Below are 23,834 nucleotides of genomic sequence, written 5' to 3' on the forward strand. Positions count from 1 at the left end.
CTACAAAAAAACCCCACCCAGGTGAATTATGTTAGTATTGCTGGCATGTAGCACAGTGAAGAAATGAGCAATGATTCCCACAAGTGCTGGCATATAGAATTCCAAGGCTCAGGGCTGATTTGTTAGGTCTTTTCAATGCTTACTGACAGTAATATACATAAGTTGCATACCATTAGGCTACAAATACCAGGAATTAATTAACTGATCTGAAAATGTTTTTTGGTGGTATCAAACAAGCACAAGTTGGATCCAGGAACCAAATTACACATGGAAAGCAGAAAGGTGATGCCTAAGAAGAACACAAAATACAAGAAGGCTAAAAGAGGAAAAAGGAAAAAAAAAAAGAAAGAGGCAAATCCACTACCTAGACAGTGTGGTGGTAAATTACCTGTCTCACAGTGCTTCCCATAGTCTCATATTCATAAAGTTTCTTTTGTATTCTCACAAGCTCTTTCAGCATATGTCCTTTCAAAATTAATTTCTTTAAAAAGACTTATGCATGAACTATTCTTGTTAAACTGTTTAACACTCCAATTAAAACAGTATGAATAAAGAACATTTTGTAACTCAAGGTGACTGAAATCCCAAATGACTGTGTGATCTTAACTTCTAGTTCTTGCCTCTTTTTTTCATTATTTTTAATAGTTCTTCTTTCTTTTCTGTGATCCCTTCTTGTTCTCATCTTAATTTAAAACCCAGTCTGTCAACCTTCTGTATGATATCAATTGTCAGTAGGGTACTACTTGGTACAAATCAGTGTCAGATGAAACCCTTAAAGAAAAAAGTGCCTGTTTTGAGGAGAGCTCTACATGCCCACAGCCAGGTAAATGAAAAGCATACAGTACTAAAAAGAGGCACCTAGGACTATTTTTGGAGCTTATCTGATTATCAGCTTTAAATCAAGAAATTCTTCCTTTCTGACAATATGTTGCAACAAATCCTATTCAGCACTCACAATCCCTTAATCCAGTGGACTGCATCACTTACAGAATAACTTTAATAGAAAGGACATAAAATTCAATCATGAGATGAATAGATTAAGACTTTTCACAATGGTGTGTGTGCATGAAATAAACCCAGTGAGGATTTGTTGGAGCCAAAACTACTCTCTCATTTTTGAAAAGAAAAACATAATAAATGTTTACCTGAATTAATAGATTATCTACTCAGTCCCTCAGGTCCTTCCAGAGAATCTCATGATAGAAGACACTGTAAAGACTGAAGGGAATTTCATACAGAAGCAGTACATCACCAGAATGACCTTCCTAGAATATTAATGAGATTAAGCAAAAAACCCACCTATAAAGTAAATCCAGACCCATATATGCACTGCTACAATTACAAAAACACTTTCACACTTATTGCAGGAATTAATCACAATTGTCTTTCTCTAATAAATTAATAAATGGAAGGCAGATGCGGCATTTAACTTATTTCCGCATTTCAGCATGACAGGCTACTTATACCTGAGAACTGCCACCTCTATTTTCCTCCTCCATATTGTACAAACTATTTCTCCTTTCCTTTTCTGACCAATACTGCCATCCTATGACCAACCCCTTATTCTCCATAAATGCCTTCTTTCACCTGACTTTAGAACTCCCTGTCTCCTTTGTGCCCTCTAATCCCTGATTCCCATGCAGCACCTGCATCTACAGAAAGTGCAACCTCTTCTTGTTCATTGGATTCATCCTCTCTCTTCCTCCCCTTTTCACTGCCAGACTCCCACCCCATGATCAATACGTCTAAGTTGGGCCATAACTCCTGATCTGCTCTCACCATTCAGAGACCAGTTAAGCAGCTTAACTTTCTAGAAAACAACCCAGATCTGTGGCAGACAGCAGGGCTTAAAAAATACTGGTAATGTCTATGAAGGCTTCACTTTGAATCACTAGACTTGCCAGGCCCCACGCTCCTCCAGGAAACACAATGATTCATCTTCAACCTTTGGAGTAGGTGCGGAGGAAGAAATCTCAGCAATTTCTTGTTCAGCCCCAAAGCTCCATTTGCAAGGCTAATTTTGGAAACAAAATAAGAAGAGGGGAAATGCATGTGGTTTTACAAAACCAGATTAATTCTTAGTTTAATAGTTTGCAAAACGGCCTTCTTAGACTCCAAAGCCTGGCTATGCATCAAACCATAGTGTAATGAATACCAGAGACTTAAAGCAAAGAAAGTAAAACTGAGAAAGACAAGAGGATCCAAGATCTGTGTAAGAATATTAACAGGTTTTAAAGTTGGCATGTACATAAACACCAAAGAAAATCTAAAGCGAGAATAGGAAATTACTTGCTAACCTTTGCCCTGTCTGGGTCTTGCCTTTGTTCCTGCTTTTCTGAAAGGTGGAGTCCATGCTATTAGTGACAGATTTTTGTGGGAAGGAAAAGATTATTATCAACAAGAAATGCCATTATCATGCCAGAACAGGTATAGCTGCGTATCAATCATGGTAAAAGATACAGCTCCCTGCATCTAGACAGTAAAATGGAAAGAAAACATTTAGAATGCATGGGTTCAATACTGATAGGTTGAACTGTCTTGCTGCCAAAAAGTACAAGCAATGCAAGTGAAACATGTCTGCACGTGGCATTTTTCCTGCCAGTGGCTCACCTGAGCCATGGCTCTCCTCCCCTGCAACTACATACCCTGCACATACAATGGAAACAAGTCAGGTCTTGCAACAGTCCAATAATATGACTGTTAGCAGAAACCAGGAGTTCATATAAACAGTAAGTACCTTAAGGTGAACTATTTAATATCAGCTAGTTGGATTTTTTGTCATCTCACTGTTTCCTTTACTGTTCCTCCGTTAACAGAGAAGTCAGTTGTCACTTAAGGCTCCTTAAAGGAACATGAATAAATATTGAAATGTTACTGCTTTCTGCTTTTTCCTAGAATTAACAGCAAAATGTAGCAGCCACTGACTGCCTAGTAGTTCAGCAAGATTTGCTGAAGGGTCAGAAAAGTAACAAGAATTTCTAATCAAAGGCTAGACGAACTGTCTCCCATCCCCAAAGTCCTTCAAAAGCAAACATACTACTGCACTTAGAATTTTCCTTCTGGGAAGGCAATCAGACAGATAACAAACCACATATGTCAGATATTATGCACATCACTTGGCATCCTCTGGAAAGCATTCAGAGAAACTATGGTGATGAGTAAGGTACAAAAGCCTGAATAAACTCTTTCAAAACTGCGAAGAAAGTAGTAGCAAAATCTTGCTTCAAGGGAGCTTTCTTGTGGTTTATTTCCAGAAAGGTTTATTCCAGAACAGAAAAAAAATGTGATAAAACCAAATCAGATTTAAATGAAAATAGCATTTTCTAGGAAGGAAAGATGGTTTTTGCTGATTCTCCTGGACTTAGGCACATCACTCTTTAATAAAGAGCAATTTCTGATAGAATTGCCTGTATTAATCCCCAAGCTCCTGAAAGAGATGCTTTACCCTCAGCTCTTTACAGAGCTGTTTAGGAATGATTGTCTGCAGAAAATGAAGTCCATATACAGAAGGAAACTGTTTGGAACCAAGAAATCTTTCCACAACATGAATGTGTGTCTGGGTATGACAGCTTGAGAAAGCAACATCAACCTAAACTAACCTAACAAGTGAAAAGAGCACCAGTTTTGGTTGGGTTTCTTTAAAAACATCCCAGACTCCCCCAGAGAAAGGCTCTGCTTACAAGTGATGACCATGCATGATATGCAACTACTGGAATTCATGGAATGCAGTTTATTAAACAGCATATGAATTTACTTAAGATGTTAGCAAGATAAAAACAGAGAGAGAACACCATAATGTTAGCAAAGTTACACTAGTATGAAAGGTTGCACTTCCAATAAAGCATCAAATCTAACAGAAATAAATTATTTTATCGGTGACTCTAAAAAGAGTGCAAATGAAATTGTTACATAGATCTCAAAAGACCTTAAATTATATGCTAGTGAAGGTACAGTAAGTTATTTTGTCTCTGCAGTTAACTGTGAGGGTAAATTTCACATAAGTTTTGAAGCCAACTTTTCAAATCGTAAGTAGATCTAGGAATAACTATCAATACATGTACCTTAACTCAAAAAAAGCCCCAAAACACCAGGACATTCAATAGAAGTTTGATTACAGCTGTTTTGTAGGGATTTGAAGATAAGCTGTAATTAGGAGATAGTAGAGCTTCTAGAAGATACCACTAGATGAGGCTTTGAAATTTTAACCAGGAGGGAATTAACAGATGAAACAAAATTAAAATATTTTAGCAAGCAAATCATTAGCCATCAAGGAAGATTCTCCCTGAAGATTGTCTTTTAAAACAGGTCAAACAACCAACAACAGTAACAAAAAAACCCCCCAAAACCAAACCACAAACAAAACTCACAAACAAACAAACAAACAAACAGCAACAAATAGAAGCCTGCAACAAGTCCAGAGATGAAACAATTTTCCTCAGCTGAAATGCTTTTCACAAAATGATGTATACACCCAATGGAGTGTACTGGGAACTATCACTGAGCAAACATCATTTAAAGCCTCTCAAACTGGAAAACATTAACAGGACTACTGAGGCAGGGGACATCCCAGCATCTGTACAGGTAAAACAAGGGTCCCATGAAGGATTCCCAGGCACTGGCCCAGCCAGCTTCTCCCACACAGGAGACAGCAGGGGCAGAACAGAGCGAGGCATTATCCAAAGAGTGGCAGCTGCTCATCAGAAACAACAACATGACCCTGCTCATGCAGGTTATCAAAAAAGGGAACTTAGAGACCTTCACCAACTCATGATTGGGCCTGAGGTCAGGAACACAGTGCAAGGTATTATACTTCATCCATTATACCTCACTCCTGCGTCGGGGCTTAGCCTCAAGCTAGTAAAACAGTAAACTGATCCTGTTCACTTTTAGACAAGTAGTAGCTGTATCTGGCCTTGCCAAAAGGACATATGGTTTTCCAAAACTAGGGAACATAATCTAGCAGAATGGTAAAAAGTGCTCCTTGATAATGACTAAGAAGCAGTAAATCCAAGTGGCTCTCATAAACAGCTCTGTGCTATAAAAAGAAATTGGGGTGGTAATGTGAGTCAAATAGAGGCATTTTAAATTATAAATTTTAATTTCTTTTCTGTTTAGTTATCTCTCCAAGCTTTATAATTGTGTTGAGTTTGCTAAATAAACACTGTGAAATAAACACTTCATCTACCATTGGAAAAGCACAGTAAAGGACAGCAATTGATCGTAATAATATTATTGGCGAGGTGAACCCATAATCAGGATCCTGGTCTAAGTAGAATCCAGTGTATTAGAAAGCTCTTCCCAGAAATCCCTGTGAACACAGTACTAAATCTAAGCACTACAGAGAAAATGGAAGAGTTGAGTGTCCAGATATGGGACCTCCTGGAGCAAGACCAATCTTGACAGCCTGGAGAAAATCCAGAGCAGAGCCCAAGGGTGGTGCAGCATAGGAAAGAGCACGCAGGGGGAATGGAATTTTTTCCCTTCAAATACCTGCCAAGAGCCACAGAGAAGACAGGCTCTCTGCAGAGGTGCATAGGGGAAAAGGACAGGAGCCAACAAGTTGGAGCAAGGACAGAGTTGTCTGGGAAATGGGGCAAAAAGCTTTCCCAAAGAGGGAGGATAAGCCCTGAGTCAGGCAGTTGCAACTGAGGCTGCAGAAAATCCATCTCTGGAGACCCTCAAGGCTTTGTGGGAAAAGGTCCTGTGCCACTTGATTGAGCTTTTGAGATAGCCCTGCTTTGAGCAGGAGGCTGAGCAGAGACTTGGAGAGGTCCCTACCAGTCTGCATTCCTCCTTGTGTCTGCCTTGGGTTGCTTTGTTTGCCCCAAATGTGGGGGAGAGGCTGACAGGGAACCCTGTGAATCTTTTCTCTCTGGATGAGAGGTGTGTGTCTGTGACAGATGCAGGCACAGGCATAAACAAATGGATCCACATGACACAGAAGGTCTGTAAGCTCTGCCAGCAGTGCAAATATCTGTTATGTCCAAGAATCTGGACTCCTCTCTTTATCTCTTGATATTTTCTCAAGGAACTCCCTTCCTGCTTCCAAGGCCCTTCTCCTCCCAAGGCTTCATATGCCATTTGCATAAGGGACTAATTATAATCAGGGCTGTTCAAGCAGCAAAGATGTGGGTAAGGGAAAACCTGTTTGATCATCAAAATTACTCACTTTGGAGAGGAGGAATTAAGATGATTATACATGCAGATGTGTATGCATACATACAGGGGTTATTTAATTTTGCTTTTTAACATTTACTGTTATCATGAGGTGTTTCCACACATCCTTTTCAGGCTTCTGTGCTTACTATAATTATTTGCAGAATGGTCCCATGACTAGACACTTTCAGAGGTTTCTCTCAGTGTAATATTTTCCCCGATGCCATACGACATGAATCCTGTGGCCACTTATAAACACAAGAGAAAAAACCTCTTCCATCATAACAGGGCAGAAGCCAGTGATATAATTGCCAGGGACAAGATTCTAAACCTGTTGATAGCAGAGATAAGGTTTTGGGTAGAATGAAGAAAAGGAAACCTTATCAGAGTACCAATATTCTAGGACCTTCTAGTGGAAATTTTAGAGCAGTAAAGAGGAACGGACAAGTCTTTAGCTTTTGCTTCTTGCTGATAGCCAAAATAGGATCCAGTATACTGTTCTTTTCGAATCCCAGAAATCACAAGAACACATGAAATACTAAAACGTTTACACTGGCAAGGCCAGGAGATTAAACAAGCCCCAGTTACTTCAACAGTATTTTACAATAACAGTATTTTACAAGAACATACAGAGTTTCTCCCTGTAACAGCCTCAACTGACAAGGGCTGACTTTGGAAAATTTCCCTGAATCCTTCTAATCCCACATATAATTCTCATCCCTCTGAGAAAATGAACATGGATACAATTAGTCTGTTCAAGAAGAATTTAGCAGAATATCAGACTCGGTACTATAATAAATAGCTTCTCCCATTTCACTGAGGTCCTATCCTTACATCTCATAAATGCCACGGTAATAGCTGACAAAATTTTTTTCCAGTTTGCAATATCCAAGAAGAAAGCCAGACAATGAAGGGGCAAGTTTCACAACAAAACCCAGGCATGAACTTTATCGTTTACATGGATCAAGCTGCTGAAAGCTATACTTTACCGTTTCAAACAAATGACCTGGTCCAATGATTAAGCCAGACTCAATAGCAGATGCAAAAAAAACCCCATCAGCCACGTCACAAAACCCTATACCAGCAGCTGCTGTTTGCCTTATTTAACAATGGGGATTGCTACCAAAATCCACATGCTTCTCCCTGGTCACATTTCTCTGTAACCACCAAGATGTAACCATCTTAAACCCAGTAAAGTCCAGCTATGACAAGCTGTCCTCAATACCACACCATGCCCTAGATTTAGTATAAAAGATAAAAGATGTGGTGAGGCTGGCCCAAACAAGAGAGCCTGCTAGGAACCAGCCTGATTAGCAGAAACAATACAACACAGTGGCCTAATTGAGGTTTGAAGCATTGCTGTTATTTCATTCAGCAAAACTGTTTTCAAATGTAATAGTTAAATAACTGGGTTAAGTGCATTGCCTATGTTATGAACCTGACAAGAGGAACCAGGTGGAAACTGAGCTGGAGCTGAAGCTCTTTATCATCACAAGTGAAAAAATTTGGATACCATAGGAGACAAACTGTCACAACAACAGAGGGACTAAGAAGATCAGATAGTAAAAATGTTCGCAGGTGTCTTTTGGCTACAATCCAGAAGATTCAATCTGATTCAGCATGGAAAATAAAGTAACTCCACAAACTTACCTGCAACTCTATGCAGTGGAGACATTAGAAACTAAGGATTATCATTGAAAAAGAGGGGAAAAATAATGTTAGTAAGAAGACAAAATTGGAAAACGTTAAAGCTCTCTCCTACTGAACTGGAATGGGGCAACCCTGAATGCACATACAGACTGGGGAACAAGAGGCTGGAGAGCAGCGCTGCAGAAAGGCACCTGGGGGTGCCTTTGGCACCGACCTGCGGGTCGATGGCAATTGAATGTGAGTCGTTGTGCCCCGGCAGCCAGGAGGGCCAACCCTGTCCTGGGGGCATCAGCCAGGGAAGGGTGGGGATTGTCCCGCCCTGCTCTGCACTGGGGCAGCCTCTCCTCCTCCAGTGCTGGGGGCAGTTCTGAGTGCCACAATGTAAAAAAAAACAACATTACTTTGTTAGAAAGTGTCCAGAGGAGGGCAACAAGGATGGCAATGAGCTTTGAGGGGAAGGTGTGAGAAGACTTGAGGTCACTTGGCCTGTTCAGCCTGAAGAAGAAAAGACTGAGGGGAGAGCTCAGGCACTGATCTCTTCTCCCAGGTGAGCAGTGACAGGACACGAGGAATCACCTGAAGTTGTGTCAGGGGAGGTTTAGGTTGGATATCAGGAAGAGGTTCTTCACCCAGAAGGTGTTTGGGCACTGGAACAGGCTCCCCAGGGAAGGGGTCACAGCACCAGCCTGACAGAGGTCAGGAAGTTTTTGGACAACACTCAGGCACAGGGTGTGACTAGGGGTGGTCCTGCTCAGGGCCAGGAGTTGGAGTCAATGATCCTGAGGAGTCCATGGCACATGTTGAAAAGGGCCAAGGGAAAGTTCAATACATAAACCAGTTTATCTCATGTATTGACAGACTGGTTGAAGTGATTCCAAGACTCCAGAATTTTTATCATTCTCAAGGCCTAGGCAAGTTAAATAGGAAGTCATCTGAGCTTCAACCACTTTTAAGAGGATTAATACACCTTTATCTTCAGAGTCTGTATGTTGCTCTATAGTTAAGACAGTGTCAAAATTTATAGTTAATTCACATTCAGTTTTGAGTTCTGTGACATGAACATAAACACCTCCAATATTAAATCCATAATAAACATGTTTAAGTTTAGGACTCCTGTCAGGTGGAAAACAAGTCTTATCTGAGAACAACATATAGCAGAATTAATGGAGATGCACTTTTGCTATTTTGAACAAAGCTGCTGTCTTTAATAAATCTTAAAACTTTACAGAGAGTTACACTGATTTATTACTGTTTTTAAATAGTGCCTGGAAATGAAGACAGATATTTTATTAATTTTTCTTACAGTAAACTGTGTGTGGTCTATATTGCGTTTACAATTTCAAGTCAACATTGCAAAACAGACTACTACATCTCCATATGAATTAGAAATGAAGCCAATCATTGCTGCAAGAAGCTAAAATCTGAAAAACAGTATCAAAACTGAAGAGAGAGACTCCAACATTTTCAGTGCATGCTGTCAAAGCACACAATAGCACATTAGCAATAATGCAAAAATTATATACAAAGGCCTTCCTTAAGTTCATCAGCTCACCCCATGAGAAGAAAAATCAGTAGAAAACAGCAGAAACTAATACTTACAGGAATAAGTTCAAGTACCCAGAATTCAGAGAAGGAACATAAGCCATGTCTGCAAAAGGACAAAAAGTGATTTGGACTTTGAAACAAGCCTCTATGATACAGTGAAGATTTCTATTTTTGTTTAACCCTTTGCAGAAGTCCCTGCAACTAAAATCTTCTCACAGTTGTGCTGAAACATATGAAAACAAAGACTCTTAAAAAAATCACACTGAACAAGAACATGCAATCAGAACCAGAGGCTTGTGTTTGGAGGTATTTTCCAAGCACTTTACAAACCAGCACACTCTCCCTTCATGTCGCTAGTCTGCAGTCTCTGCTGTGATGATCAGCAACTGAAGACTTCATAACTCTATCAACCCAAGAGTCCAAGCATTCCTGATGAGTTGTACACCACCATGCAGCTTGGTGCAACACCTGCAGTACAGAAACTCTTCTCCATCTGATCTTCCACAAGTTATCTGTCTGAATTTACATTACTGAAACATGGCTGACACAGCAAGTGTGTGTTTTGGTATAATTTAATTTCAGGTTTCACTGTTCAACAAAAACTCTGGCAGAGAGGCATTATGTGGAAAGGTGAAAAGAGAAAAGTCTATTTGTATCAAATGGTTAAGAAGTTTATCTCCTTAGTTCAGGTATCTCTATGAAACACCAACTCATTGAAGCACAAAATAACAAATACCTCCCCTTTAAAACCCATTCCTTGAATTAACTCCATGACACGAGACTATGATCTGCAACTCTTGGAGATATCAGTCTTGCATCTCTCACTGTGCCTCAGTCATTAAAAAGAGGCAGGTGGATTGTCTGGGTTTTTTTCAGAGTTTATGCCATCTACTTTTTCACCTCAATTTTTTGCCATAAGCAGAAGTCATAAGAATACTGAACGACTCAGAACTGCTTGTAAATGAATATTCACCTATTTACCAATTAACTTTGTTACATCTGTCTCAATGTTACAGGACAATAACCTGCTAATACACTACAGCCTGAGAGCATAGGAAAAAAAAAACAACAAAGAAAACTCCACAAGTGACATCTATCATCTAGGTATGATTTCTCCCTGTGTAAAGCTAACAGAATCATAAGCTACTACTGACAAGGAGCCAGCTGAAAATGTGAACTGCAGCAAGAGACATAATCCAGATAAATGTCCCTTTTTTGTGCTTTAAAGAGTTCCATAGGCTCTTTCTTCTAAATCCTTTCATTAATTACACTGTCTAGTAGAATCCAGCATTTTTTGCAGAGGCTAAATTTTTCTTGTCGTGCATTGAGCCTGCTTTCCCCTTCCCCTGCCCTTCAGCTTAAAGAGAAAGTGGCTGTTCTGTGAAAGCATAAGGAATCTACATCCAGAAACATGCTCTGGGCAGTAAACAAAATTACTATGGGCTACAAAGTTGTACCTATACTTACAAACAGGGGAATTAGTTCAAACTTCTCAGCACTCAAATACACAATTTAATGTAGCAGTACACTGGTTACAGCTACTCTTTCTAGAGCTAGATTTGCTGCTATTTTAAGGTCTAGTTATGTGATGACATCTTCTGACACAATAAAATCATCATCGCCCTGTTCTTTCATGCATACACATTACAGAAAGGTACAGTAAGTGCAGCTAGGCATCATTTGTAGAATTATTGAGGATTTTTGGCATGGTAGTTTAGATACAGTTTCTAATACCATTGGGAGGAAATACTCCTCCACCATCAAATCTGTTTTTAAATGGGGACAAGTGCAATGCCATGGATACATGCATGCTCATATGCAGAGCCTTGTTCAGTCATAGAAAAACGTGATGACAACTTTTGCAAGCAGAGGTGGCTAATTGTGATTTGAGCAGGGGGTACTACAGCACTGAGTTATAAACAGACTTTGCTGAGGTGAATGTCACTATTGCAGTGGGACAGGACTGACATCATGCTCACTGGAGCAGCAGTTCTTCAGGGAAGGGAACAGAGAATTCTGGAGAACCAATTTGTTAAACATTGCTGAAGGAACACGGCAGAAATGTGGGTGTTCAGTGCTCTGATTTAACAATCATTTGAAATGAGTATGAATAGAAAGCATTACAAATCAGCAGGCTGTGCCTCAACTGAGGAATTAATTAGTGTGTCATGATTTCTGGAAAGCAGCACTTAGTTCAGTGGACAGAGAACTGCCCCAAAACAAAAGGACATGAGAGGAAGGGAAGGGAGAACCTCTGTAGACTAAGGTCTATCTTGTCGGTCATGGAGGAAAATTTATGTTATTTTTATTCCTTTAGAAGTATTTCAAGCAATTATATGCCATTTGCTTTGGTGCCAAACAGTGCTTGCTAGAGTCAGGTCCCCTCTACTGCAAACAGCCTGCAAGTTTCAAGGTCACGCAGTATTAAACTTGCAAACGCATTGGCACGAAGAAGGTAATGGATGTTGTCACCAATACTGACATATCTTCCTGAAATAATCCATCTTTTAATTTTCATATTCATTAGAAAATTCAAATGATTTTTAAATGTGTCGTGACACAAAACAGAGCCTATAAACCTACACGTTTCTCAGTTAGGGAAAAGTTATTCTTATCTGTGAGCTACTTAGAAATCTGATAGCAACTAAAATAAGTACTGTCATTTGACAGAAAAAGGAATCCAAGACATACAAATTAAAAAATCTTCTACCTTAAATAGACAGAAGATATGCTTGAAGTGTACAGTGCTCTGGGATCTGCACAGTATGCACATCCCTCTGTCTCAGAGGGTCCAGCACACAAAGTTCAGTATGGTGCATCAGAACACCAGCCAGTTCAACGCAGTCTTTCTCAATTAGTCATGGTTTAAACACAGATGTACATAAATTTTTAATGTAAATCTTTTAATATACATTCAATACTTCCTTCTTCTGTACTTTCCATGCCCCTTGTGGTACAAGTAAATCTAACTAAACTCATCTTCATTTTTTTGGCATAGTGAGGTCAGAGACTGTACGAACTCAAATCAATGATTAACAAATGTTCTTGAAGTGAAACAAATCAATTTCAATAATTATAACTCACAGGATTCAATATTTTTTTTCCTGTCCCTTTACAGTGCGGTTGATAAAGTTTTGCTTCTGTCTTCATTTTAAAATAAACAGTTTTGATTATACTCTTTTGGGGTTTTTGCCTTTATTAAGTGAATTGTAGCTATTTAGAAATCATTGCATCTTGAACCTGGAAAAACACAAACCAATGGATCCATACTTCAGTGTTTCATTGCTCTTCAGAACCATTAAAAATTACTTCTGTTTTGATTTGAATGTTCAATATATTAAATTAGCCGTTTGTTCAACACAAGTAGAGGACACTAGACAGAGGGAAACTTTTTTTGCTTACACAACTTGTTGGATACCTAAAGCTCATGAAAAGATTTCCTTGCCCAGCAGGTGTAGGATAAAAAGTTACTTCTTATAAATATGTACATTTAACCTTAAAGTATTGTGGATGATAAGAGTATGTAATAGTAAAAGCAGGAAAAAAACAGTTTCCCACTTTTAACCTGGACAAGACAAAATCCCACTCAGTCCCCAAAAGAGTGAAGTTATCCAATTTTTACTTGTACTTGTACATTGTACTCTCAGGGACTTCTGTATCCCAGAACTCACTACTGGGCTGTAGTTTGGGGATAGAATTCCTTCAGAAAAACCTAAAGAATGGAGTGAAAAAGGCAGCAAAATTGTAACCAAATAGAAACACTGAACATTACAAGAAGAATCACAAATGCATATTTGTGTTTTTAATAAATTACGGCTGGCCACTTTGTCTGCTTTGCTCAGTCCCTTTTTTATCCTCTCTCACTGCAGCTTTGGCTCTATTCCTATCTACTCCCCAAACTAAGGCTAAATGCCAGTGGTATTTGATAGCTGAATTGCAGTTCCCAAGGGCAGTCTGGATATAAATTCAGATCCAAAGTTCAACCCAAAATAATGAAAATCTTCCAGAAGTCTCACAAAAATAACTGGCTATTTCAATGTCTTTTCAACACCACTCTTGCCACTTTTTTGTAGATTCATTTATATTTAACACTATTCCACTATTAACACCATCTTTTGTTGAAGTCCCACACAACCTAGGTTCCTCACAGAAAAGAAGGAGCCAGTATTTTCCACACAACATGTGGGTAGTAAGTAAAACAACCATTACTCTGAAATTCTAGAGATGGAAAGGTCATAAAGGTAAGGGCATTCATAAACATTATACACAGGAGAAAAACATGCCATGATTTCTCACTATTTAGCTATAAAGTTGCAACCTAGACTTGTATTTTAAAGCCCTGAGTCTCCACAGACCTTAAAATTCTGACTACAAACACTGTTCTTCCAAATCTGATAGACAAAGGATAGTACAAAGGGCTGAGAAAGGGAAACAGAATCATTCCTAAGAAAGCCCCACCCCTCATAAGGCAGGGAAAATGGTAAGGAGTTTTCCTGCAGTAGCTTTGGGCATTTTTGTTATGTGCACATTCTCTTTGATTCATCTGTTCTAGGAGGATGAGGCACCATACAAGCAATGCCAGTGTTTTGTTTGCCCAATATTGGGTCAAACAAATGTGCCTGTGTGGAATTTTTATTGAAAATCTCATGTAACTAAAATGTTTGCATGGCAGCACTAAGATACAAGGTTGAGTACAGGGACATGCTACAGTTTATTCTGCCTTACTAAACAACCACAACAAATAGATTAAGGAAGAACTGTCATATAAGAATATGCTATGCTCTGTTAATAAAGTAACTGTCCAGAGCTACATTTCAAAATTATTCAACAAATAGTTTACTAAGTATTATGGCATTACAGACTCAGAAAATTGCATAGTTTATCCTAATAGACCAGCTTAATTTTTAACTATAAAAATATAGTAGAAAAAAGAGAAGACAACTGGATCAAAACAATTGATTACTCAATACTTGGTAAAGGACAGAAGAATAGTTTTTGTACTTTGGCATTTTGAGCCTGGGCTAGACAATTCAAGTATTTGGGTTCATATATTACTTGTCCTTCCAAAGGAATTTCCCCCATTTTTAAATTTTCAGCTCCTGTTTCTCAACATTTTCGTCTCTCTCATTACTATTTTTTCTATATAAAAGTATTAAAGCCCATAATAACAGAACAAACCTTGGCAGACTCATTCTTTATCATTGCCTTATAGGTCATCATTTGATGGCTGTTTTCTATAAATACCTTTAATTCATGCACACAGCATCTCCCCTTCTTTCAACTCACTCAAATTACTGAACTTTAAAATCAGAACTGTGATCTGGGACAGTCTAACAGAAAAACCATCATTTCTTCTTGAATAAAGGCATTGGATGACATAAAGAGTTAGATTGCTCTTGATATGTGTTGGAAAGAGAATCCAGTACAAAGTCCATGACTGAGTTCTGCACTGAACTACTAGAAACAGGTAAATTCCAGCCTAAAAATGGTATCACAGTTTTCATTAATGCTTTATCAGAAGAAGAGATTAATTATAAATAGAATGCGCTATAAACAAGCCATGGAATTCCTGTCAAATTTCTCTTAAGGAAAACTATAAGATTTACTAACAAGCATAGACACAGGAAAACCTAAATGAAACTTCCAAATTGAACTATGAACTGATTTTCATTTTGATGAGGACTGAAAATACCAGCCTTACCTCCCACTAGGATGTCAGTCACTATTTTGTCAACAACATAGATGTTCTGCAGAACCCAGAGTACAGTCAGTGATATTAAACCAAGCCCCCAGATTTTTTCAATGAGCTACTGGTTTAATCAGAGAGACTGAGAACTGCAAAATGCAGCAAGAAGCAGATTCCTATTTGTGAATATTCCTGTAAAAGTTTTGACAGCATTCAAAAAACATGGACAAATACCTTGTGCTTTATGTCTGATTCAGGTCATATTATTAGGCTAGTAATTTTGTATGGGAATCCTGAATGGTCTCTTTGTGCATGTCAGGATTGCTTCTTTCATGTTGTACATATAGTGCCTTTGAGGAATGCCTCATTCATCTGAAAACAGTTCCAGAAACAATGTTTTGTCTAATAACTCTGCCCCTTGTCATGCTGCTTTAGAAGTAGAGGAGGAGAGCTGATTCAGATAGGGATAGCTTCCTAGACATTTACTTTTGATTAAAGACAATATTATTCCATTTTATGCGGTAGGCAAAAAATTCTGCTCTATTAACAGTCCATAGCACCCTAATGAAATCTGGCAGAACAAAGAAGGAAAACAGGTTCCCTACTGAGTTCTCTGAAGGAACTGGAGTCAAACAGAGGGAAAACATGGGCAAGATGTTAAGCAGGAGAGCTCAAACACAAACCTGACCACAAAGAAAAATGAAAAGCTTATTCTAAGGGGTAAAAGTTTTCTATTATAAATAATAATATGACACTTTCAGTAGAAGCTTATTAAACATATGTTTTCTGCACCATTTGTGAGTCATATTCCCTTGTCCATTACTATAAACATAGTGTCACCAGTTAGTTTTGCCTAAGTAGCCCCCACTGGCTTGTTTAAACTGGAGCATTCCTTTTTAAAGACTTATTTCTTTTTTAGTTACTTTGCATGCAGTGCGAAACAGTGCACGCTCTGCTAAAACAGAGCTGCACAGGAGGAGGCCAACTGCATAATAATTCTTGAAGAGACTGACAATAGCTGGAATTAAATTATGCTTTCATTTTTCTTATGTGTTTCAATCTGATTTGTCTTAATAGCATGTTTGCAACACGTTAATTATCAGGACTTGACACTGTACAGTTGGTATTTCGTAGGAGAGTGCTTTGACTAGGAAAGTGAAATCTAAATAACTTATATGCACACAAATGCTTGGTAAAAAAATTAGATTTGCAATTAAGCAATCTCTACTGCATTACCTGCCTACAAACTCAGCATTTCTAAAAATGACCATCATAAACCACCATGTCTCAGATATCCTTTCATATGTTTAGGGGGGGTCCTACAAAATCACTAGAGACAACCTATGCTTCACAAAGATCTACCCATCACATAAAAGACAAACTAATAGTTAAATACAAAAAAAATCCACAGAGAAACCTCCAAGCTGAGCTGAGACCTGTTTCTGTGTTGTGTGAGTCCCATCATTGGCCTGTCAATGGGAGAGAGACCACACACCAAAAGCAGCACCAGCATTTCTCTGAAGTCAGAGAAACTGTACCTCTTGCAGCAACTCTGAATTTGGCTCACTAAGGTACAAAATGCACCAAGGAGGAGATAGAAGCCATCTCAAGTGCTGAAAGTAACATTTTCATGTATTCCTCAAGAACTTAGAAATTAGACTAAAATGTTATTTAAAAAAAGAAGTGAGAAAGAACTTGCTAACATCAATTTGTCTTGGAAATATCTTTAAGTAATGTAAAGGGCTTCCCATGATACTTCAATGAATTGTCTCTCTCACCCAGATCCCAGGTGTCAACTAGCCTCAGTTTCAAATATATTCCAGAAATGAAACACTTTGCACATCCTCCCTGCATGTGTTCTTTTTGGGGGTGGGTGTGCTGGACAGTTTGGCAGAAAGCATTTGCTGTAATTAGATAAACACTTCAGGAGAAACAGCCGAACAGATTTTCACTGAACCTAGTACCTAGTTAGATTTGTGCTCCTGATAATAACAACCTCTACCAGTTTCAACCCTAAAGATCTGAGATGCAAAAGACAGCATGAATAATTCAGTGAGCATGGGGTCCTGAACCCACCTTTTCTTTCATAAGGAAAGAAGTAATGCGCCTCAGGTATAAAGTTTTACTCTAACAGGGTTTAATCTTTCTTTCTCTTTCAGTGCTTTGTTACTAAGTGCTGTGTAGGTGTGAAAAGCCGTATTACCATGTAATTTTGTTGGGATCAGACTTCCAACTACCTGCTTCACTTCATGTTCATTTACACAGACTGATCAAATTCTGTTTTATTTCCTAACAATAGCAAATTTTGCTATAATTATTTTAAAATGGCAAATTTAAGGAATAGTGCCCTGGTTAATTCACACATGGCACCTACCCTCACACTAATAAAATACCATATTATTTATTACCTTTCTCATAATGAACTTTGTAATAAACAACTGAAAAACTAATTTGTTTTTTGACAATGGCAAACCTTTGAATAGAGAAAATCACAGAGTCGAACACAGAGTGCAGTCCTGTGTGGTAAGTGGTCTCCATAGCAACCAATAGATTTTATGCTAAGTCTGGCCTTTAAAAACATTTCACGTTTACCACCGAGAAAAAGATGGCCTTGATTTAAAAATGATACAACAAGTATCTTGAATGTGCATGCTTTCTCTTCTCTCTTGCAAATAAAATTAGCAGACGTCCCTTTAACACTAAATCCTCTGAGAGCTGCATGTCATCATTGACGTATGTGTGGGCCTCCTTTAGGCTTGGAAATTTTTTTTCCTTGCATATCATTGCAAGACTTGAAGCCCTTTCCCCCCATTTACCCCTCCTTGTTTTTCTTTATCCAGAACAAAAATAGAACATCAAGTTCTTATCTCAGTCAGTGATCATGGTGACAGTGAAAATATTATTGCATACTTATCTATAGCAGTTTCAATCATACAAGCTTATAATAACTTGCAATAATGGAAGAAGTAGTAACTATAGCTGCAATGCCTGCTACAGCCTAATTTATTTTCACTCCACATTCAAGTGACTGAAGCCCCTAAAAGGAAATGTATTTTTAATAAAGATTCCAACTTAAGAATGTGTGTATGTAATTACTGACAATGATATGCTATGAAGTGTTGTATGATTATAATCATTAGCACTTAATGAGAATTTTGTTTGCAACACTGGAATTTGAGTAACAGGACATGGGGGTAGATGTAGAGAATTATAACTGAATTTATCGTTATGTCATCAATTCTTATAACCTGACAGTATAGGGTACGTTATTTTAACATTTAATCCAAAGCAGAGCTCGCATGCTCAGGTTATTCCTCTTGGCATGGGTGTGGGATGCCTGTTTTTCGTTGATTAGGAATGCAGCCTTGAGAGCTTTGGATGAGTAGGAGGGGAAGATACAGAGATCATTTGTTGCTATTCCTGTAAAGGTAATTTCAACATGCATTCAGTCATCATCGTGACAGTAATAGCACTTCATACATAGCCTTTCACATCAGCCAGTGTTTGGTCTCTGTGTTCCGTTCCATCACAAATGCAGTAAAAGCATCACTCTCCTACCACACTGATTGCTTTCTCCACAATTTCCTTTGTGCCAAGTACACTTTCTTTTCACTCTAACATTAGAAAAGGTCCTGTGTTGAGCCTCAGTGAAGAAGGCATCAAAGAGTCAAGTTCTGTTTGCCATGAAGTAAGACAATATACCAGAATTTATTACCTTTTTTGTTTCTTTCTGCTATGCACCATTAGACTTACGTTTTTCCAAAGATGATCATCAATGCAGCAACAAAAATTAGAGCCTCCCCTGTGAAGAAAACAGGCAACAAAACAGAAGTTAAAAGCTTCTGTATGAAGAAGCATGATCTACATCTCTAGAGAAGACAGAGGTTTGCCCCTGTAGAAAATAAATATGCTACAAATCTAGTGAAGATACAGACAGTGCAGCCACAGCAAGGCCAGAGAATTCCCAGGTACCACGGTAGGGAAAGGCAGGGTAAACAGTGTCACTCCTTTTATTTCTTGCATCAGGATACACTAAGCACACTGAGGGGCATAATTAATCACAATAACAATGTGTGACGGCATGCCAACGAAGTCTCGTTTGCGGTGCATGCCTCGGCTTTAGCGCATCCTCACCACCGCCGCCACCCGCTCCTCCCATGCTCTTCTCTTCCACACAGATGGAGAAACACCGTGCCAGAGTTATGATTAGCATAGGGTTGGAGTTATCAGAAACAACTGAGCAGTTCCTGACAGACCCCTTTTCTTATTTAGAAATTGGAAAGACGCGTACTGCAACTTCATTGCAAAAGGATGAAAGACGCAAGCAGGAGGCTCCAAGAGAGGGTCCTACCTGTCAAACGCTTCCCTTGGCTCCAGATGTGCAGACAGACCTCCACAGAACTAGCAAGAACCACAGTGAGAACCTAAGATCTGCATTGCAGACCAAGCAGTACCACAATTTCCCTGGGAGCTGTGCTCTTACAGCTTGCCTTCATGCCCTGCTTTGAAGAGAAAAAGCGAGTATTAATACTGTGGGATGCAGCAGTATTTCCAACAAGCTTAGAGGGATACCACAGCAAAAACACATCTTATGCAAAATGTAGGATAAAGATGATGGCATTGTATTAGCATGCCTCCTACCCAAAATCTCTTTCCTCCACATACTCCTAGAAGCTAACTCATTTAATTTTATTTTTTTTTAAAGGTACTTACTCTCTTATCATCATATGTACTTTTAGCAACTCTGTTTAGATTGTACAGAACATTAATTTCCCCTAGTTCTCTCAGAGAAAAAGTTTCACATGGCCATCTATAAAACAAAAGATAATTGATGTGTTCTGAATTAAATATCTGCTCTTGTTTTGCGTTATTTAGAGAGACATGCATACCTAGAGAAGTGTTCCCCTAACGTAGGAGTTTCTAATATTGACTCATAGCTGTTCTAGTGAATATGCCTGAAGGTCTGTGTTTGGGGAAAATGAAACAGGTAAAGCACCTGAAACTCTCATGGGGCAGATTCAACAGCCTTTTTTTCTTGTTCTAGCTGGAGATGCAGCAATGAGATCTTTTCTCAAGCATGGCAGCATACTGATCATATTTGAAAGTGGCAACTTGTCATTAAATACCTGTCAAATATTCCAGCTTCCACAGTTAATTACAATATAATATTCACTGCCTTGAGAGAAAAAAATGTCAACATAAATTTGAATTGTGGGGTTAGAGGGAGCAAGACAATAGGCTCAGCCACTAACCATCAAAGTCTACATACTATATAGGCAGACCAAGGGTCCACCAGCTGCTGTCCAGGATAAAAATAGTCACTCAGAATTATTTTGATAGATATTATAAAAACTTGTAAATGGACCCAACTTAAAAGTTCTATTTTATTGTGCCACTGCCTCTTCCACACTGAGAATATGTGGTTGTTCCAATAAAAACAGTTGATTGTTTTACATAATGAAATATCCTAGACCCTATTAACTTTTACATATAAACTGTTTTAATGTAGATGTGTCAGGAATCTGAAAATAATGTCTAGTGACAGCTCTAGGATTAAGCTATTCTCACTTAGTTAGAATTGCTAACTTTGATTGTAAATTGCTCTTACAGAGCAAAGCCTATACTGTAAGTCCTCCCATTGCCTCCTACTAACTGACATCAACAAGGCATTTGGGACAAGTGTATGCTAGTAATTCATCTTAATAATCTGTCAGCAAAGCTGTCCTAATAGGATGTGTCTTTCATTTTGATTAAAATGACCCTCTGAAATGTGGTCCTCATAGAAAGTTGACAAGCAGAGGCAAATTTTGAACAGTCTGGCACTTCTAATTTTATCTCTGGAAAATGAAAGTGCTGTTAAATACTCTTATATAACTACTCCCTCTGTTCAGCTGTCTTTTCTTAGCTTCCACATGAAGAACCTGTCTACAACCCTTTGATGATCAATAATAAATAGTTCTCTTTGGTCCATGAGATATTCTTTTATTTTTCTAGTTTCTGCCTCCATTGCATGATTTCTAGTATTGCTTGGGGGTGTCAGTAATTCAATACTGTAGTTAAATGAACTACATGTTTTCTTAAACATATAGCCATGCTATGAAAACACTTCTCATGCCATCTGGAAGGCTTTAATCTTGAGAATTTTTTTAATCTAAGAGCTGATGGGGTACATCTTGTTGTCCCAATACTCATACACATTAAACTCTTTAAATATTAGATTTTTATTGTGCTGCCATGACATAGTATTTCTTTAGGAATCTCGTTTTTCCTATGTCCTAGGACTAATCATCTTGAATTGGCAACAGAAACAGATCTAACATTTACTGTAAGGATGTAAGACCACAGATTTGATATTAAAGTTGTCAACACAGACTTTCATGAGTTTTCTCATTAGACCATAATACACTTCACTTTATGATTCCTGCCACACATAAAATACAGTTTCAGTGTTACTATTTTAGGTCAAGTTGTGTGTACACTAGAAAACATTGATAGTACCTTTAGAAGCTAGTTTGAGGCATCAGGTAGACCAAAAGTTGCATCAAGAAAAGAGCCCTGACTTGGAAAGGCAGTCAGGGAAAGAAAATTATGCCAGTAGTTTGTCAGTAGGAAGGCAATCTCTGAGTAAATAGTAACACCAGGTGAAATATCTGTTAAAAAAATCCTCCAATTTTTTGTTTTTCAACTACATCTCACCAATTGTTAGAAAACACAGGTTCTAACACTTCAGCTAGCTCAAATGGCAAAAAAATAAGAACAAGATACATGAGTATTTTTGAGAGGTTTATGCAAATATCTTCCTCCACAATTTTGGAAGGGCTAGTTGGTAATTTCATTCATGCTCTACTTAAAATAATGGGAGAGTTTGGGCTCGTTCCAAGACAGTGTGATATAATGCATAGCATATGTTTCATCTTGAACATACACATGCTGTATTCCTTTTTTACTTTTCTAATCCCATACCTAAATCTTGTCAGCATCAGCCTTAAAAATAAAAATGAGGAAACAAAACATTATCCCACAAATTCTGATTTACTGTCTTTGCACATGAAGACCAATGATTAATAAGGTTTTGAATAATAACTCAATACCAGGAGTGTGGAAATACGGGACAGAAAAAGAGAAGATACATGAAAGTTCAGGTAGCAGTTTTAGTACAATTTACCTTCCTAGATAAAGCAGCTAAAGACAGCTTGAAACACTTTTTCTCCCTCTTCCTGTGCTAAAACTTGAGTTGTTCTCTCTGACATGCATGACAATTCCTTGACCATCATTTCATCTTTGGGTCAACTGAAGAGAAAGGGTTTATATGTATCAAACACAAGAAGTTCCAGATTCCCCAACTCTGTGCTGGGTAACGATGTTGTGTCTCAGAATCAGGGTTTGTACACCTCAATCTTATACTACAATAGTTATGTTACCACTCTTCCACTGTGTAACTCCCTAGTTAGGGACTGAGATCTTGGACTGTAGTTCTACATAATTAGGCAGCATAATATGGGATTTTTGTCAGAAAGCAAAGGCAAAAAGTATTTCCTTCCATTTCCTCCAGACTCACCTTCTTGTTGTAGCCTCCGCTCTGCCCCTTCTTCCTTTTGGCCAACCTTTCAGGATACGAGCTGAAATATGCCACAGAGGGGGGGGAGTGTGTGTGTGTGTGTTTGAAGGGATGCTAGTTATAAGGGCAAATATGGATGTTCAGCAGCTTATAGTCAAAGATTAAAATTAATTAATAAATTCAAAGAAAAAAGCTGGGAATGCACAGACAGCATGAAAGGAAAATCAGGGACCACAACCTGTTGTAGGAACATGCACAAAACAGCACCAAAGACAGAATGAGCAAAAGAATGGAGCACAAAAAGGCAGAAAACTTCCTTTTTCTATGTTTTGGGGTTTGTAACAAAGGCAACAGTCTGATAACAAGCTGGATTTTCCTATCTGTTTATAGTCTTCCAATTCTCAATCAGTGCTAGGATCAGATTTTGGCTGAATACCTGGATTATTCAATGGAATGTTCTACCCCTGCATGGATTCCACTTCTTTTGTCTGGCCTAGGATATCAAAACCCACCCTGAACCCCATTTCATGTCATGAATCACACATGGATACTTAAAGCAGTAAATCAATACTGTTCCTACTCTCTGCAAGAGGAAGAGGAGGCTTAGACAACCTGCAGAGTAAAAGGGAAAACCTGCCAGCCTGCCCAGAACAGGACTCCCAAGCATCAGACTCACAATCCCTGCAAATTTCTTCACTTAGCAGAAACAAAAGAATTTTAAAATACTACTTCTACTGACACTTCCCCTCTCCACAGAAATTAATTGTGTTTGCAGTATGCAACTTCCATAGACTGGCATCAACATTCCTGTTCTTCAGAGAATAACACAGGTTGAAGAAATAACTAGATCACTGAAGGAACAAGGGAGAAGCCAAGCATGTCCTGCTCCAAAAGGGAGTTGAAGCAAAAAGAAATTAAAAATTAAAAAATGAGCCACTGATTCTACCTTCACAGATAAACTATAAGTGCTTGTTGTCACAATCACTCCACAAAAGTAAAAAATTTATGAGGGAACAGGCAAAGCAGTAGAATTGATGTTCTCTGAAGTACCCAGTCCTCCAAGCATCTTGCCAGTAAGTTAAGCAGAACTGTGTGAAATTGTACACTCCAGGTGATATTTAGCAACACTTCAGCATTTTTCAATTTAATTTCATCAAATGGCTTTAGGGGGAAAAAAGCACCTTAAAAAAATTGTAAAAGCTTAGCTGTTTGAACAACATTTTCTAAATGTATTTTTAA

General features: G+C 38.4%; 1 long non-coding RNA gene across 23 annotated transcripts in view; it reads right to left on the minus strand.

Moving 5' to 3' along the window:
- The window catches only part of LOC111927824 (uncharacterized), a 201,906-nt gene that overhangs the window by 101,875 nt on the left and 76,197 nt on the right, over positions 1 to 23,834 (minus strand). For 11 of the 23 annotated variants that reach the window (XR_015287535.1, XR_015287538.1, XR_015287539.1 and 8 more), the window contains exons 2-3: positions 19,389 to 19,536; positions 18,791 to 18,839 (exon numbers count right to left, since the gene is read on the minus strand). This is a non-coding gene — a long non-coding RNA (uncharacterized LOC111927824). Of the gene's footprint in view, positions 1 to 1,145; positions 2,015 to 6,172; positions 6,488 to 9,405; positions 9,820 to 12,215; positions 12,592 to 12,985; positions 13,052 to 18,790; positions 18,840 to 19,388; positions 19,537 to 23,834 lie in introns of those variants that run through there. The other 12 variants (XR_015287551.1, XR_015287550.1, XR_015287534.1 and 9 more) reach the window with 8 other exon arrangements.

The sequence above is a fragment of the Cyanistes caeruleus genome, chromosome 5 (assembly GCF_971803275.1).
Source record: "Cyanistes caeruleus chromosome 5, bCyaCae1.hap1.1, whole genome shotgun sequence".
NCBI classification, from domain to species: Eukaryota; Metazoa; Chordata; class Aves; order Passeriformes; family Paridae; genus Cyanistes; species Cyanistes caeruleus.